This window comes from Ammospiza nelsoni, chromosome Z (assembly GCF_027579445.1).
Source record: "Ammospiza nelsoni isolate bAmmNel1 chromosome Z, bAmmNel1.pri, whole genome shotgun sequence".
Classification (NCBI taxonomy): domain Eukaryota; kingdom Metazoa; phylum Chordata; class Aves; order Passeriformes; family Passerellidae; genus Ammospiza; species Ammospiza nelsoni.
In genome coordinates, this window is record NC_080669.1 from 81,915,674 (window position 1) to 81,933,408 (window position 17,735).

General features: G+C 37.0%; 1 long non-coding RNA gene across 1 annotated transcript in view; it reads left to right on the plus strand.

Moving 5' to 3' along the window:
* LOC132086904 (uncharacterized) overlaps positions 1-17,459 on the plus strand; it is a 69,107-nt gene extending 51,648 nt beyond the window's left edge. Inside the window, exon 2 of the long non-coding RNA XR_009420453.1 lies at positions 17,100-17,459. This is a non-coding gene — a long non-coding RNA (uncharacterized LOC132086904). The remainder of the gene's footprint in view (positions 1-17,099) is intronic.
* The last annotated feature ends 276 nt before the right edge of the window (positions 17,460-17,735 follow it).

Consider the following 17,735-nt stretch of genomic DNA (forward strand, 5'->3'; position numbering starts at 1 on the left):
ATGAGGAAAAGAAGGGAATAAAACTCGAACAGCACCGATGTAAAGGCGATCAATCATCACCTTCCATTATCTCTCAGCAGCAGTGACCTTGGAAGATACTCCCCTCCATGCTTCAGCTTTGAATTGTGGAGCATGACATTAAATTCTTTTGGACCATTCAAATAAACAGTCCCTCCTGTTTGCCCTACAACTCCTTGCCCACCTCTAGACTATCTTTTGTGGCATGGCAGAAAAGAAGCAGAAAGTGTTGAATCTGTGCAAGCTTGTGTGTTAATCAACACACAAATCATTAGTGGGTTATCAATACTGTTCTGATCACAAATTGGTAACATCTCACCATATGGACTCCTATGATGGAAATTACAGTCCATTCCTGCCAGACTAGGGACACCATCATGAGTTCTGATGTTTAAACTATGACCTGTTTTCTCTGTAGAGTGCACATACAGTGAGAGAAAATCTGGTAGACATACTCTGGGAGTGAATCTCTGGACATGTCTTGCATATTTCAAATAATATGTTAAACCAAGGATCATAGTGGGATCAAGATCTCCAATAAAGAGAGTAAGAATTCTAATGGGCTTCCTCTTCCCTATAATTTTTTTCTATTAACTTTCTTCAAATTTTTTCTCCCTCATAGCTTCTCACTGGGCACTCAACAAGATTTTGGAATTTCATCCTTGTAGATATTCAAATATTTGCTGGACAAGATGTGAGAAACTCAATCTAAGTTGGTTTGGCTTTGAGGAGAGAGATAGAGCAAGGTTCTTCCAGAGGTTTTTCCCAAAATACATATATTTGTGCTCTGTGGTTCCACACCAGTCTGCTCCGACTAGTGCCAGCAGTCTGCTGTATTTCTGCTCTGTGGTTCCACACGGCAGCTGCACACAGCTACCACAATTTCGGCCCCCTTATTTTGTGCTATCAATAAATGTCCTGACTGCCATCTTATCTGTGTTGAAGTTCTCACTGCCACTCAATCCCGTGACTTTGCACTAGTGGGAGTTGCTAGTGGGAAAACAGAGGGAACTAGTGAGAACTAGTGGGAAAACTGTGCTAAAACTCTCACAGGTGACTGACTTTTCTGGTGTAGGGAGCAATAGCAGTGAGGCTTTCTTCAGATGTGGATTTTGGGAAGACATAACACCTACTAAATCTGTCTCTGAGGGTTTTACCTTCTGAGGCTGCCACAGAAGGAGCCAGACAGGCAAGACAGAAAACTGTACCTTAAGTCTGCACAATGCCTGTTTATGAGTTTACATGTGTACCTAAGTATGCTGTTGAAACTTAAAAAGCAAATTTTAAAGAAATTTGCAGCATAGATTTTTATTATATAAAAATCTAAGGTCTTTAGATTTAGTAAGGTCAGGACACCATTAAGATGTTCTACTCACACTACTTTGGTATCACAAATAAATGTAGGACTTTTTTCCAGGCCTGAGAAATATCTCTCAAACACAATGACTTACAACAAGCTTTACGAGACAGCTTGTCTACTTTCCTTGTATCTTTCCTTATCATTTCAGTTTATTTAATTTTAGATTTTAGAATTTTACTCAGAGATTTACTGCTCAAAATCAGTAGAAGGGAGGGACATTGAGCTGAACTGTCTTTGCCATTCTGTAGGTGCACACCAGTCCTCTGGACTTTGAGTTTAGTAATGATTGACATGCACATATTGAGAGATGACTTCTCCTTCTTCCAGACATCTGGTCCATGGGAAGATGAGGTTTCTATTCCCTTTCCACCTCCAAAATAATATTGATTTCTTATTTGAAAAAAGAACTAACTGCTCCACTGGGAGATTTTATTTTCAGGTCTCTTGATTTCTTTTTTTTTTTATTAATTAATATTATATATGTTAAAAATGTCATTTAATTAAGATATTTTTAATTTCAAACCATACATAATCCAAGTCTGTGACGTTATTTTTGCTCCTAGAGGAACTGTTGTTTAGGTGTTGCATACTTGCATTCTTTCCTGATCTGTCCCCAGCTTGAAGATGTTCTTGTGATCACATGAATGCTATGATGCGCTGGTTCTTCTTACAAATAAAGGACATTTTGTGGTAGGTCTTGTTCACGTTTTCTAGTAAGGAATAGTAGATTTTAGAATTATGACAACATAATTAATTTAGATGGGTTTATCAACTGAAATATATGGCATTGACGAGGGCAGTTCTAGCTTCGTCAGTATTCAACACATGCAAAAGATTAAAAAACGATCCTACATAGATTATTGTTTCTCATCAGGCAGTGCAGAAATTAAAGTTTCCTAGTATTCATTGTTAAAGAACTTCTATATTTAGAATTTTTTTTTTTCAAATAAAGTTCCCTTACAAGGAGTTATATGGCAAATATCGACTTAAAATAGATGGCTGGCAGACCTCAAGAAAAGATATAAATATTACAAGATCTTTTCCCTGGAAAGTAAGCAAACCATTCATACTAGAATTGCTTATGTCAGACTTCATGATAATCATAAATCAAACACAAATCTGTCATAAGATTTCAAAGATTCAGCTACTACAGTTGAATGTTCTCTTTTCTGCAAGTTTTTGTTTTAATGTGGTTTATAGAACTGGGGTTTTTTTGCGTTTGTTGATTTTTAACATGTCCCATTTCATAATTTTTGGAATTGGGAAATATTATTCTCTCCCCAGAATTAGGTTGAATTGGTAAAATGTATGGCTGAAATATATTTAAACAGTTATGATTTTATATTTGTTCTACTTACTTTCTTTAATTCTGCTTGAATATTTTAATTTCCCTTGACAACTAAACTATATATTAATTATTGAAGCATAATAATTTTTTGTCTTAATCTTTATCTCTTTCATTTTATATATATTGTTTTCTTGCTAATGACTCTTGAACAACTTCAAGAATATTGGGCTTTTGATATCCAAAATATGTTTGGTAGGTCTGTGAATGCTTTTGACTTCTATTCCTTATTAGTTTTTCTTTTTCCTTATTGATTATTCTGTTTACAATTTTTCATTCAGTACAGCCTAGTTACATTTTATTCAAGTTTACTTTTTTCTTGAGGTAGAAATTCTCAGTAGTTTTCCTATGTTGGATAAAGAAAATATACAGACCTTCTTTATATTCATGCGCTGGATATGTTCCACCCAGCTGACTTTTCTGCCTAATTTCCTTTTGTCCTTTACCACTCAAAACCTTAGTTACAGACCTGCTTTCATCCTTTCACTTAATTTGAATAGAATCAACTTAAAATCATTCTATTCAGGGTTAATTTTCATGCCTGGCTTATCTTCTTGACTTATCACTACCGAATCTTCCACTGGGATCAGAAATCTTTTCATTCTGGCATGTGACAAACCTGTAGATAACAAGGACTGATATTCTATGAGAGTGAAATTATTCTGAAAAAAAGGTATGGCCAGCACAATTTTGATTTTCCATGGTATAAGGAATGTCTCCACAAGTGTAAAAAAAGAATAAGCTGCTCCAACCAGGATTAGTATGGGAGAAGGCTAATTGGTCTTTCACCTTATTTTTCTGTCATTCCTTCAGGGATTAGGTTAAGCCTCAGTGTATGTTTCATCAGGGAATTACAGAGATTAGACTTTGTCTCTCTGTCTATCATTCAGATACTTCCTCTAATGTTGACTAGATTTTTCTAAGTCTCACAACTCATCATGTAGCTCCTTTCAGTCAAAAATAGGTATATAATTGATGGTATCAAAGGCTGATCCTAGGTTAGTAGAATGAAAGGTGTGAGACCATAAGATGATTCCAAAATCTTTATTAAGTTTCCTGATTTTCCACCTTTAACCCATGCCAAGTCTCACTTTACCTATGGGGTTTTTACATCTTCAAATTAAGAAGATGCTAATAAGCTGTCTACAAGTCTGACCTCAGACACATAAAGTATTCTGGGTAGAACTGAGATTGCCTACTATAAAGTAATATAACCCAAAGTCATGACCTGGTCCTTTAAAATAAAGCTCCCCTCAATGACAAAATAGAACTGCTGTAGGAAAATGTCAGTTACTCAGCAAAATTTAAATGAGGCAGAGAGACCAACCCTGGTTCTTCAAGTTCCAGCTAGAAAGAAATCTTCACGAATATTGTAAAACTGACTATCATAGTTATATCTGAATGCTTAATTATTCACAGGATTTCCTTTCAGCCTAAAGGCCATGAGAAATTGCATTAACTAAGGATGGGATTCATCCCATACAGCTGTAACTGTAAAAGACTACAGGATCTGCAACTGGAATATTAGTGTTGCGGACATCCCTTCATGAAAATCCTTTCTTTAGGATTTTTTTCTTCCTGAGAAGATGAGAAGCCAATGATTATCTGCTGCTGTGGAATGCAACAAGTAGATCCATGATTGGTCTCATATGGATGTTTAGAATTAATGGCAAATCACAGTCAGCTGGCTCAGACTCTCTGTCCGAGCCACAAATCTTTGTTATTCTTTCTTTTCTATTCTTAGCTTAGTTAGCCTTCTAAGATGAAGCTTTTTCTTCTATTCTTTTAGTATAGTTTTAATGTAATATATGTCATAAAATAATAAATCAAGCCTTCTGTAACATGGAGTCAGATCTACATCTCTTCCTTCAACACAACCATCACATATTAGCATTTTAAATTTAGTACAATAGATAGGTATTTTTAGCGAACATTTCCTAGCCCTGCTTAGTTCTCCTTAGGATGATCTGAGTTATGCACTAGAAATACCAGTTCTGGTTTGAATTGAAGGTGGAACAATGGTAACACTGGGTGTAGATACCTATGTTTGTTCGACACTTGGCTGTATCCTCCCGCTACAACCAGGAGAAAGAGGCACATTTTGAGGGTGGCTCATCTAACCAAAGATCCCTGCCTAGAAAAAGTGAACAGGTATATGAAGGTGTTACTCTTTAGCCACTGGATATAGAGGAAAGTCTTTTTGCACAGCCATCTTAGATAAAACATCCAATTTCAATTTGATATTAAAATAAGTTAATTGAATTTGAAATTTTGACTGCACTTCAGATAAAGACATTATTTCCATTAAGAAATTGCAGTTTTATTTCTGTGATCTATGTTTGTACAGTGCATTCTACAAGCAAACAAAAACTTTATTTCCTTATTTGAAAGTGTTAGGTGATGAAAAACCCACTATAGTTCTTTGCCAGTCATTCTACTGTTTTTTATAATTTTTGTTAAAAACGGATATTTCTTTTCAGAATCAGTTTGCCAAGTTTCCATCCCCAGCCACTGGATCTTTTCAAGTTTTTCCTTCTAAGACTGAGGAAACTTCTATTATCACATTTTTATTCTTTCGGGGGATATTTATAGACCATGTCTAGTTATGCCTTTATCTTCCTTTTGAAAAATCAAAAAGAGCATGCAGAACTTCATTGCACAGTGTTTTCAAACCTGTAATAATTCCCGTGGAACTTTTCTGAACACTTTCCAATCTTTTTTAGATACCTTTTCTCAGCTGCAGATACAAAGACTGGACAGTTTTCCTATAATGGTCATATCAATGCCAAGTAAAAACTATTAAAAAGATTCCTTTCTCCCATCTGATAAATTTTCATTTATGTGTTTAAGGATCATATTGGTCCTCTGCAACAAAACATCTCACTGGATCCCATATTCTACTGATGAGCTATTACTGATTCTCATTTTCTCTTTCAAGTCTTTTACAAGATCACAGTTCTCAAGATAGAATTTTCCATCCAGTAAATGCAACTTTGATTTTCTAATCTTGGGGCAGAAATGCAGCTGGCTGAGGTCAGTGTAATTCTGTTCTATGGCATTTTCTGCTAGATAAGGATCTGAGCAAGGATTTTATTTCAAGAACTTGTTATATGAACTTGATAAAGTCCTTTGCTTAATTTTACACCTGGAATTAAAACTAACCTTAATGTGGTCCTAAAACCACTCCTCCTGAACATCTAAACTATATTTTCAAGTTTTACCATTAGGAGCCATCCATGATCATCTTGGAAACTCTGCTTCAATTCTGACCATGTTGGTCCTATTCCCTTATTTATTCTAATTCTTTCCTGTCTGAAATATTCATGTGACATTCATATTTATGACAATCTTTTAAAGCATACAGCCCTTCATCAACAAAAAGAGATTTTCCTTCTCTTCATTCTCTTTCCTCTTGCATCCTTTCTTTGCATTTCAGTTTGTCCATCTTTAAAAAAAAAGTTAATAAAAATAATTTTAAAATTTCCCACCTAATGAGTAATTTCCAGAAAAGTTGCACTCCGCAAATAAAAATCACACTTACAGTAAGAAGACTGGTTTGATTATAAATTGGTTGGGGAATGATAAGTCCCCACTACAGGACTGGGAAGAAAAGATTCTAGTGGTTTCAATATTATGGAGGCCACCAAAGATTCTACATTACATATCCATGTAGACCCTCACAATATCTCTCAAGCTTAATTTTTTTAAAATGATGATACATTCCCATTTCACAACTTGATTGCCGAGCTGCATCAATTAGGATATTGTGACTAAGAACTCACTGTGATCCAAGACAGGAATTAACTCCAAGTACTGGCCTGTCTCGTACAGCTGCTTTAAAAGATTTACATCTTTCTGAAAAGGACATGCATGATTCTTCCTCCATTTTGAACAGAGAGCACTTAAAGGAGATACTATGTTTTCCAGAGATGTGAATGCTAATTCTCATCTTATTGTCAGCTGCTTAATGTTATCAGGTGTACTAGGTGAATCTTAATAAAGGAATAATGAAGACAACATGTTTCTTCTTGCTTTTATTATTGCTCCATTAGACTTTCAGTGCATCACATTCTTTTTCTTAAGTCTCCCTGCAGCCCGTGAACAAGCCACAATCATGAAGGACCAAGAAATGTCAAAAAGATATTTTCTACCAATTCCCAGAAAAGTATTTTTTTCTCTTCTCATACAGAAGTCCCACTCTTTCTCTTAACTTGTTAGTGATTCTCAGAAAGTCCTTGTCTGGGTGTGGATGAACCATTGCAGTCAAACCTGGTGGGTGCACAGTTGTTTTCCAAATATAAAATGCTGCTAAATTCATCCCAAAAGCAACACACATTTTGCAAGTGTACCTGGGCCACTGCTGTAAGAGGCAAAACGGGTTCTGAAATGGCTATTGCTTCTAAAACAATTTTTAGCACTGTGTGCGTGCCTTCAGAAAGTGCAAATTGATTGGAGAAAATAAAAGGGTTTGTAATCAGTCTTTTAAATAAGCTGTTAAAGCAACATAATTTGCACCATTTGTTACCATTAACATTAATTAAGATGTTTCCATATCCACCTGACCTCTTCTGCTATAGAATTATAGAAATATTTAGGCTGGAAAAGAAAGACCTTTAAGAGTCCAACCACTAACTCTGCAGTGCTATGTCCGTCAATAAACCATTGTGCCACTCCTACATATCTCAGACATGTCTAGAACTGGTGACTCCACCACTCCACCACAGGGCACCCTGTTCCATTGCCTGACGTCACTTTTGGTGAAGAAATTTTTCCTAATTCAATCTAACCCTTCTCTTCAGGTGCAACTTCAGCCCTTTTTCCCCTTGTCCCGTCGCTAGTTACTCAGGAGAGAAGAATGACACACAAAATTTCACTATGTGACAGCTGCAGTCCATTAAGGAGTCATCATTTCTTGTACTGTAGACACTTCTTCCAACTACCTTATCTAGAGAAAACTGCCATAAGAGACCATTGCTGCAGCTACAGGAACAGTTTATAGAATCTTTTGGTGGGCTTTTCATGTGTAGTTCCTTCAGAGCTGGCCAGGCTGTCAGATATGAGCAGCTGTCAGGGCAGGATAGACAAAGAGAGATAAAGAATAGGTCAGCAGAGGGATTCCAGGTGGGTTTTGGAGAAGGAGTTGAAAGAACTCTTGATTTTCCACAGGAGTCAGTGTCAGGACCCTGTACCCTGAAACTGCCAGACTGTACTGAATTTCTGGCAGGGAATTTCACCAGGCAAATTTCATGGGTACAGGCATTCGTTCTGTCTTTTCTGCCTGTAAATGCTTGGGTCCTGCCTGCTTACACAGCACATTTACTAGAAGGGGGCAAGAAACTGGTACAAACACTAAACATCTTTAAGGGGCCTAGTAAAGTGATCCTGAGGGATTTCCCAGAAATAACCATCTTTGTGTTGCAGTGTAACAAGAAGGGCTGGAGCTGTGGAAAGGACATTTAGTGGTTCTAGAGAGGAAGATGACATTGAGGGAATCTGTTTTACAAAAGTCATGAAAGTGTAGGATCCAGATACCTGCACGAGAGGCAGGAGGTGGAAGAGGCTGGAGAAGCTCCCCACTATATACTGAGGGTCAGATTCTCTCCCCATAGCTTGGGTCACTGCCTCCTTGGCCCACTCTCTGTGCCACACATCATGTTCTGCCCTGATCTCTTCCCTGTGCTGATTCTTGCCCCTTGTTCCTAAATGACCCTGAATTCTCACCCCAAGAACTTCTTTCTTACTCTTGGTGATTTGCTGTGAATATCTGTTTAGTTATAATAGGTTAGGTCGGGAAGCTGAGAGATCTGCATGAAAAGTTATCCCTGCTGAACTGAATGTTAGTGTTGCTGATTTTTGAGGAGCGCAGATCTCATCAGAAGGTTATATCTCATCCCAAATGTTCTGCTCAGGCAGTGACCTTGTCTTTGCTTTCTGGCAGTCCACAGACCCCTAGTGTTTGTTTCTTCAATGATCTCTCAGCACCTTTTAGTAATCACTATGGAAGTTATTCACCTCCCTCAGATTTAGGCATCTGGCCTCCTCATTTTTCTGTTTGTTTGTTTATTTATTAGTTGATTCTTTTATAGATGATGAGAATAAATTACAAAATGTGACTCATTTAATTTTAGGAACGAATCTGGCTTAGGATAGGTTGGATCACCCTGTAGTGAGATCATCATATTGGCCATAGGAATACAGATCTAGTTAAAGGTAAATCTGGACCTACATGAATGTCTGAGGTACCATCATGGATCCCTTTACTCATCTGAAGGAAGGAATAATACCATTCACCCAGTATTAAAGCTTTGTGATTTCTACATAAAAGCAACACAGAATTTTTCACCCCTAAGATGATGACAGAGCTTTTTTTTCTCTCCCTAGAGATTACACTTGATCATTCTGTTTATATGAAAGATGGGTGTCTGTGGACAAGTGATAAGAATAATATTTTGAAATGCTGTAAGAAATACTTACAGAAATTCCTATCTAGTAACAATAACATTTTATAGTTATGTTATATATTAGGTTTTTGGAAACTAAATAATGCATCTCCTCTGGCCCAGGAGATCACTTGTCACAGCAAAGAAACCTCTGCTGTGAGCTTCAAAGACATCTTGACGTTTAATGAAGAGATTTTTCTTTTACGTTTTGACTGAATACCTTGTGTCGAATGACGCATCACGACTTTCCCCAGCAAAGCTCTCAGCGTGAACTTGGTGCTGTTACCAAAACTCCGCAGATTGCCGGCCTGCTTTTTGAGGCTCCTGTTTCTTGATATCAGGCTTCCGTGTTGCCCAGAGCCTGCCTGCCTGGATCCCATCTCTCTGGCACGCTGTGTAGCACAATTCATCGGCATGGGCTCTCCAAATAATACAGCATCACTCACCCGCCAGCCTCCCACCGCGGCCCAGCTCTCATCGTCAGCTTCAAAAACGCACACAGCATGACATGCCTTTCTGAATGTGCACAGACTCCAGTGGTCAAGCTGAACAGTCAAAAGTCTGTGCCAGTTCTTTCCTGGCATTTAGATCTCGTTTGCTGCCAGACCCTGTAAAAGAAATAATCTCCCAATTGAAGAGAGTTTGTGGTGGAATATGGTGATGGGGTGATTGTGGAAATAGCTTCATTTGTCTTTCAGAGACAGAGTTCTCCACTGTCAAAGTCATTGATTACCAGCTCAGCCAGTGTAGGAGGCGTCTTTCCCCCCTCTGAGCTACAGGATATTAAGTTCCATAATTGTTTACTGTCAAATGCCTATGCAATACTTAATTGCCTTCTGTAAGCTGCTTGGCGATGGAGCAAGAGCAATGGTTTGACGAGTGGAGCTAGAGTCCAAAACACAGTGGAGCTTGCAGCAATAGGATCCCTGCTGATAAGAAACAAACACGTCTGCTTCTGTGTCATTGTTTTTTTGGCTGCATCAGGCAAGTTTTGGGAAAGTTATTGTCTCCTAGCAGGCGGTGCAATGGGCAGCCAAAATGTGCTAGTTCACCAGCTTTTCCTCTCCAAAACCAAGCTCAAATTTTGGCTCTAGTCACTCTTCAGAATTACTTTAGTACATCCACATTCATACTCATTTCAGTGTCACGGTGGCTGGCACAGGCAGGCGAAGTTTGCTTCAGGTTGCTGCAGACGTACCCAAAAAGAATCTCACAATAACTTAGTGCTGAAAGCCTGAGCAGAGGTGTTTTAAGAAGAGTGTGTGTGTGAAGAGGCAAGAACCAGACTAAAACCGAGTCCAACTGGCAAGTTTTGGGTATAAGCCCCAACATATATGCAAAGGTACTGTCCTGGCACAGCCAAGAGCTATAAACCAGGATTGAAGTTGTATTATTTTTCCAGTATGATTTTCAACATGATCAGCTTAGACAGAAACAAAAGTCTTTCTTAATTACAAAAACAAACAAATAAACAAAAGAATGCTGTCCTTTTTTTTTTTTTTTTTTTTAATTGTAGTACAGAGCCGTGTTCAAAATTCCTTCAGGGAATGTTTTTGAAGATCAGGGGATTAAAAATGTTATCCTGCTTCCTGAAACTGAACTTCTTTAAATGATTTTTCATGCTTGTTTCTTTTGAGGAATCTTGTAATTTACAAAGAGATAAAGGAAGAAAAACAAATTAAAGAAAACTTAGGTGAAAAATAAGTCCTAAGGTAGTTCTTAATGGCAAGTCAATGCAGAGATGTAGTTAATATGGTGATACTATTGCTAGAGTAAAAGATATTTAAAGATTTTTTTGTCTATTGTTGGCACTTAGCTACATAATAGGAGCGCATTTTGAAATGTACATATTCTTAGCTTTAAGTAATCAGGTAGTTTCATTATTTTTATAAATACATCATTATTTAGTTTCATCGCTTTAAGCATATTATTGGTTTCATTACAATGTTAACTAAATTCAAAGTTGTAAGGGATGTAAGTAAAGCAAGATACTATGTCTTTTCAGGAACTAAATTTTACCATTCTCATGCTCATTTTACAAAAATCTAATCTTGGACTGCTTGGGTAAATCATTAATTCAGTTAGTAGAAGTTAAAAATAAAAACTAAAAGATTGATATAGATTTTCAGAAAATACTATTTTGCTCCATTTATTTTTGCAGAGGACATATTATTTAAGATTTTTTCAATTTATTTTCTCAAAATGGAAACAGAAAGCATGACCTTTTGTACAAATTTGATGTTATAAATTAAGTGTTTGACTTTGTTAGGTAATGGCAAAGAATTTTGGAGGACATAAAGATAATGAAAAAAAGCAAAGACTTTAAAATACCAACAGCCCTTTTGAGGGGTCTGGATCGCAAAACAAAAATCTGATGTTTCTGTAACTCTGAACCTGCTCCAGTGAGTGACTATCCTGTCAATGAAGAAACCAGCAATTTCCCACACTGATGCAGAATTTTGAACATCTGTTATTGTTCCATTGTAAGTGTCGTTCAATTGGGTTTTTTTGTAATTGTTTTTACTTTTGCTAATTTTTGAGAATTTTGAAATTCCAGCAGGGCAGAGAAAGTTATTTGAAAGCTCACAACAAAATTACTTTGACTTTTATTTCGGCTACTTGCCATCCTTAATGATTCAATCTGCTATACAGAACTTTTCCATTCTAGTGATTGTCTTTCTGAAGCAGTGTCTCAGAATTGTTACGTTTGCAAAAAGACTGTTTTGGCAAAATAATGCATTGCACATCCTACTTGTTGAAGAAGAAGTTGATAGTGATACTTAAACTAACAAAATCTCACTTTTTTTTTTTACAGCTTCTGTCATTCTGGATGATAGAAAAAAGGAAGTGCTGAATAACGTTCTGAAAAGCAGTGGAAACTACTTCAGGCAAAAATCAGTTGCCTGAATATGGATGCCTAATGCCCTTAATCTATTTTCCAGCAGTAGCTGAATGGGGGTGGGATAATTTATGATATCTAATGCAAAAGATCAGTGTTTGGGCAACTGAATCACTGTCCTAAGATCTGTGACTTTGAAGAGATTTAGGCACCAAATGCTTCTGTTGAAATCAAAGGGAACAAAGCACTTCAAAGGTTTTAAAGATTTGGCTAAAAAGCTTACACTTAATAATTTTCACTGATATTTAAGTAATAATTTTTGAAGTTACATAAATAAAATAAAAATCAACAGGTTTTGCTATATTAAGGACTAAATGCCCCTGTCTTCCTCCCAGTGAACAAAACCTGAATGATTCCATATACATTACATACATTTTTTCCTCTTCATTTTTTAATCTGGTACATCTATTTTGTAGACCACAGAAACAGTGTGTGGGTTAATTTTTTATCGGCTTAAACATTGTGAGCTGAAAGTCATTATTGTAGTGATTTATGGCAACTACTCTATTGCCAACCTTAACACAATATTTTTCTTATTACTTAATTGTTCTAGTAGGGCTTCAGCTATTAGTTTCTTAGTTCTGAAAATAGGAAACAAGAGTTTTCTATTACAGATGCTTGGCTAATTAGTTCGGAGGCTGTCTAATGGGGACTATTAAAAATGCAAATAAGGAGTGATCAAATAGTGCAAAGTTTTGTCCTGACAGGGTATACTAATAAGTTTCTGCCAAAATAAATACATAAAATGATGGAAGAGAATCAAGCTTTAGATGGCACCCTTAACTGCAAATGGGATAGCACAAAGATAACATGGATGAAAGCCAAATACCTCATGACATTTAAATTTGGATATAGCTATAAGAATATACCTTGGGGGAAAAAGGGGGGTGATGAATCCTGTGATGACTTTAGAGTAAAAGATAAACTGTAAGAAGTTGTTTCTCTATCTATGATCTGATCTGACTCATAAACTTCAATGGGCCATGGAAACCTCCCATTCTTTACCATTGCATCATATAAATATGTACATGCAGGTAAGCAAAAGAACAAACAAGGTGTTGTGAGGGAGCCATAATCAAACATTCACAATCTAACCCATTATTTTTAAGATGGAAAACCATTGGGAGAAGTTTGTATATGATATCTCACATATTTTTTAGGATGTTATTTGAATTTAAAACAGTTTGAAAAAGCTGGTTTAAAGGACTAATAAAAGGAACTTCAACTTCCATGATGGAGTAAATATACATTTCTTCAAATATCAAGAAACCAGTACAAAGGAGAAGAAGTTAACTGGATGGGGGTAAAATCTTATTTGTAATTCAAAATAACAATTTTTAGTGTAGTTTTATTCAGCTTAGACATGGTAATAGACTGGCGGACCTGTGTGACCTGCAACGTGGTCACCAACCTAAAAAACGGATTTGGTACTCCTTGTACATTATGAATTGTCCAGAGAAAAAATGTGACATGTCAGATGTCCTGCAAGGAGATTACGTGGCTATATGCTTCATGGTTCCTTTTTCTTATGGTGAATATTTTTAAGTAAGAAGCAAATCAGTGCAGAAAGATTCTAGAAATGGAAAATGCTCAACTGCCCTAGAGTGCTCTGGAAGAGAAGCTCAAGGGAACAGGTAGACCTGCTAGTGGATAAGATAGAATGGACCTTTGCAATAATTTGGGACTATTTTTTTTTTTGCTTTGGTGAGCTTTATCTCACCTTTGGTGACAACTTTGTTGTCATCTTCTCTCTCACTCCATTACTGAGATGCCTTTGTATTGACCTCCGAGCTATTTTTAGGAAATAAATTTTGACATATTTCCCTTCTCTTCCTTCTTGCTCTGTTTCAGATAAATCCCAGCCTAATGTTTTGCTCCACAGTGGTCCTTTATTTGTTCCCTGTTATTGTTCCCACTGATAGGGCAGCGTTATTGATTTTCTCTTCCCATTGCTACAGCGGGATTGTCATTTACATGGCTGTCATACGCTGAAACCTCAGGGCCAAATTCCTGCCCATTAGCAAGCTGCCTTGCCCTATTTAAAAGACACATTTGGTGTCCTGTCAGTCTTCCAAATAGGCCTCTTGCTGGCTGTAGCTCCTGTTGGAAGTGTCTCTCTCTCTCTGTGCTGATTAGAGTCTAGACTGAACATTTGCTAAGGAGGTCCAAGACAAACTTCTTTATGCACAGGGTAAGTCATGCATAAGATTGGATCCCAAAGGCAGCAGTACAATCAGCAATAGTTTATATACAAGCTAAACAAACACTCAGAGGGGAAAAGTCTTTACGGGATATAAACATGAGTAGATAACTAGGCTCATGACCTCCTTTCATTGTAAAATGTTACTCCTCATCTGTGGTCATGAGCTAAGTGACTTTGCCTTCAAGACTTTTCCTTGAGCATTAGTCCCCCTGGATTATTTTGGTGATTTCTACTGAAACAAAAACAAACAGGATCTGGTGGATTTGAGAAGAAGGGCCTGTAATGAGCAAGCTGTTCCTGCTGAAGATTTCAAACACTCTTCTGTTTCAAAAAAAGGCATATGGTGGCTTTATTAGGGGACATGACCTGCATTCACTTAGCCATGTCCAGCAGACCATCCTCTTTCCCTCAATTTTACTTGTTAAAACACTAATACTCCATTTATGTTTCTTTATATATACACAGATATATATATATATAAGGAAATGTGCTGAATAATAAGATGCTAAAGTAACTAACACGCTTACATGAGAAAAGAAGCAGTTCAGAAAAATCAGAAGAGAAACTCAAAACCTCAGTGCCCACACATCCTATCTTCTGGGCTACCCCAAGATGAGAAGCTTTTGCTTTCTCTGGTTTTAATCACAAGCCCCAGTGGGGAGCTGAGGAAACTTTGTGAGAAAAGTTTCCTCTGCGCAGCCATATCTTCATGAAAAGTTTCAGTTTTGATGATTCATCATTTTCACACACACACACACAAAACCACATTGTGCTGAAAGATTTCTGACCAGCCCTAGTAACGAATCCATCTGCTGCAGTCAGAGAACACAATTACGAGACAAATCATCCATCTTGAACAGTAAAGCTGAGAATAGAACCCCCTCTCTTTTTATTTTTTTGCTTAAAAAAAAAGAAAAGAAAAGAGAGAGGGAGGAAGAAAAGACACAAACCGTTATCCTTTGATCTTAAGGAGGTTTTTACTATCCTCTATTAGGAGATTACTTATTCTGCTCTCCTAGGCATGGCCCAACTGCAAGAGACAGAAGTGATCTCATACCCACACACAGATGCACACAGAGAAAAAGAGAGAGGGACTCTGTGTATGTCCTTTGCTTGCTCTGTGATCATTAAAAATCTGATAATGCTACTGTTCAAGAATGAAGGTTAGACCCCACCTGCTAGTCATTCTACCCAGGCATCTGCTAAACACGGCCCTCCTTATTCTCTGCAGTGAGGCTGGGTAGCTGTTACATACCCGCTGTGCTCTGCACAAGGGATGGCTGCATATGAATGGGCAGAGAATTGCTCTTCCTTTGTGCCTGGTCTTACCTTACAATGCATCAGTGTGAAAGCCCGTTGCTTCTGAAAATGATAAGAAAGTAAAGAATGTTATTGAAAGATCAAACCAGAGGCCAGATTTTGCCTGAAGTCTAAACTGCTTTATGAGCAAAACACTGAGGTTCAGGTAATCGATGTTCAATGTCCATTTCTACCTCAGATTTCTTTCAGCCCACTGGGGACACCATTTAATTTAGCTGTTTGCTGTAAAACAAAGATTGTGCTCATTCAGCCTCTACCCTCCAGCCTCTCCCTGGTCTTCTTTACTTACACTGTAAGATCTTCTAGTCGGGGAATTTAATGTGCTTGTACAGCACCTCACACGTGGGGACCCATCTCCCACCTGGGGCCTCTACACATCACAGAACCCACAGAAACCTCCGTTTGGAAATGAGAATTTAAACGTCAAAGTTGGCATTGTTTGCACCAGCTTAGATAGAGTTAACCCATTCTAATATCCCTCTGTTTCCCTCCCCAAAATCCAGGCATTCCTCTGTAACACATCTGACATTTGGGGACAGTGAAGAAACTAGGTGAAAAAAAAAGAAAAAAAAAAAAAAAAGAAGAAGAGAAATAATCACGGAGCAGATACCACCTGCCTGGACTTCTCCATGGGACTGAGTGATCTGACAATTATAGACTTCAGGTGCCGTGAGGAATCATCTTTCCAAACTGCTGCCAGGGGGGAAAAGACTAGTTCTGATGTGATAGCTAGACAGTCTAAGAGTTATTTTTGTCCTTGAAGCCTAATAGTGGGTTATTGGTAATTATAGGAAAAAAAATAACCTAGAAAAGGGGTGGGATGTCTTTTTTATTTCTTCCCCATCTATTCAGTCTACAGAAGTCTTGTGGGGTTCCTATTCCATAAAACATAACTTTAAGGATATTTTAGCCCTATTCTTATTTAAAATTAAAATATACTTATTCTATGAGATACTCTTTTTAGTTTTAAACGTAAATGTTTAGATTATTTTTGTAATTTATGTTTAAACTGCAGCAAAAAAAGCTGCTCCAACACTGTCCAGAGAAACAAAACCCATTTTGCACAACAGTGCTCTTGGAGTGGGTGGAGAGATATTTGTATTGACAGAGAAAGGGGAAACCAAAAAAATGAAAGCCAGGAGCAGATGGCAAATGAAGAAGAGAATCAGGAAGGAAAGAAAGGGGGGCTGAGGGGGTAGAAAGGAGGTTGTGAGTGAAAAGGAAGAAAAAAGGAAATAAAAAAATATAGACAAGAGTGGGAGAAAAAGGATCACAGGTTTCCTGTATGAACTTGGCATTCCTAAGAGAAAACTTGCCATATAATATTTCAAAAATTTATTTAACTTTATTTAGGGATGAGGCTGAGAGCAGCCTAGAGGGAGCCTTGTTTAAGAGCCCCAAAGTCTCCTACTGGCTATTCAAGCTAACTGGAACAGGCAGCAGCCATCTGTGTCCATCACTGGGCAGCAAGGGGAGGAGGGCACTGCCAAATGATAAACAGAAAAAAAAAAAAGGAAAAAAAGAAAAAGAAAAAAGAAAAATTAAAAAAGAAAAAAGAAAAAAAAATAAAAAAGAAAAATTAAAAAAGAAAAAAGAAAATAAAGGAAAAAGAAGAAAGAAGAAAGAAAAAAGAAAAAAAGAAAAAAGAAAAAAAAATAAAAGAAAAAGAAGAAAGAAAAAAGGAAAAAGAAAAAAAAAAAAACAAAAAAAAAAGAAAAAAGAAAAAAGAAAAAAGAGGAAAAAATGCTAAAAGAAAAAAGAAAAAAAAAAGGAACAAAAAGAAAAAAAGAAAAAAGAAAAAAAAAAGAAAAAAAGAAAAAAGAAAAAAGAAAAAAGAAAAAAAAAGAAAAAAAGAAAAAAGAACCAAATAAAACCCCTACTACTTCCATCTCTCTTCCATCTCTTTATTAGGCTTTTAGAACACAAAACATCACAAATATCTTAAACACATTGGTATCTCTGCAAGTGCTAGGACAGAGGCAGGGAAGGGCAGGCACTGATCTGAGAGGGCAGATGTAGCCCTTCATGGTAGCACTTGTGGGAAAGTCTGCACCAGCATCTTTGGTTTTGATGAGAAAAACATTCTCATTTGTCATTAAATCAGACCCTTTGCACTGAGAATTTCTAAGGAAGAGTAAGAAATAAAATAA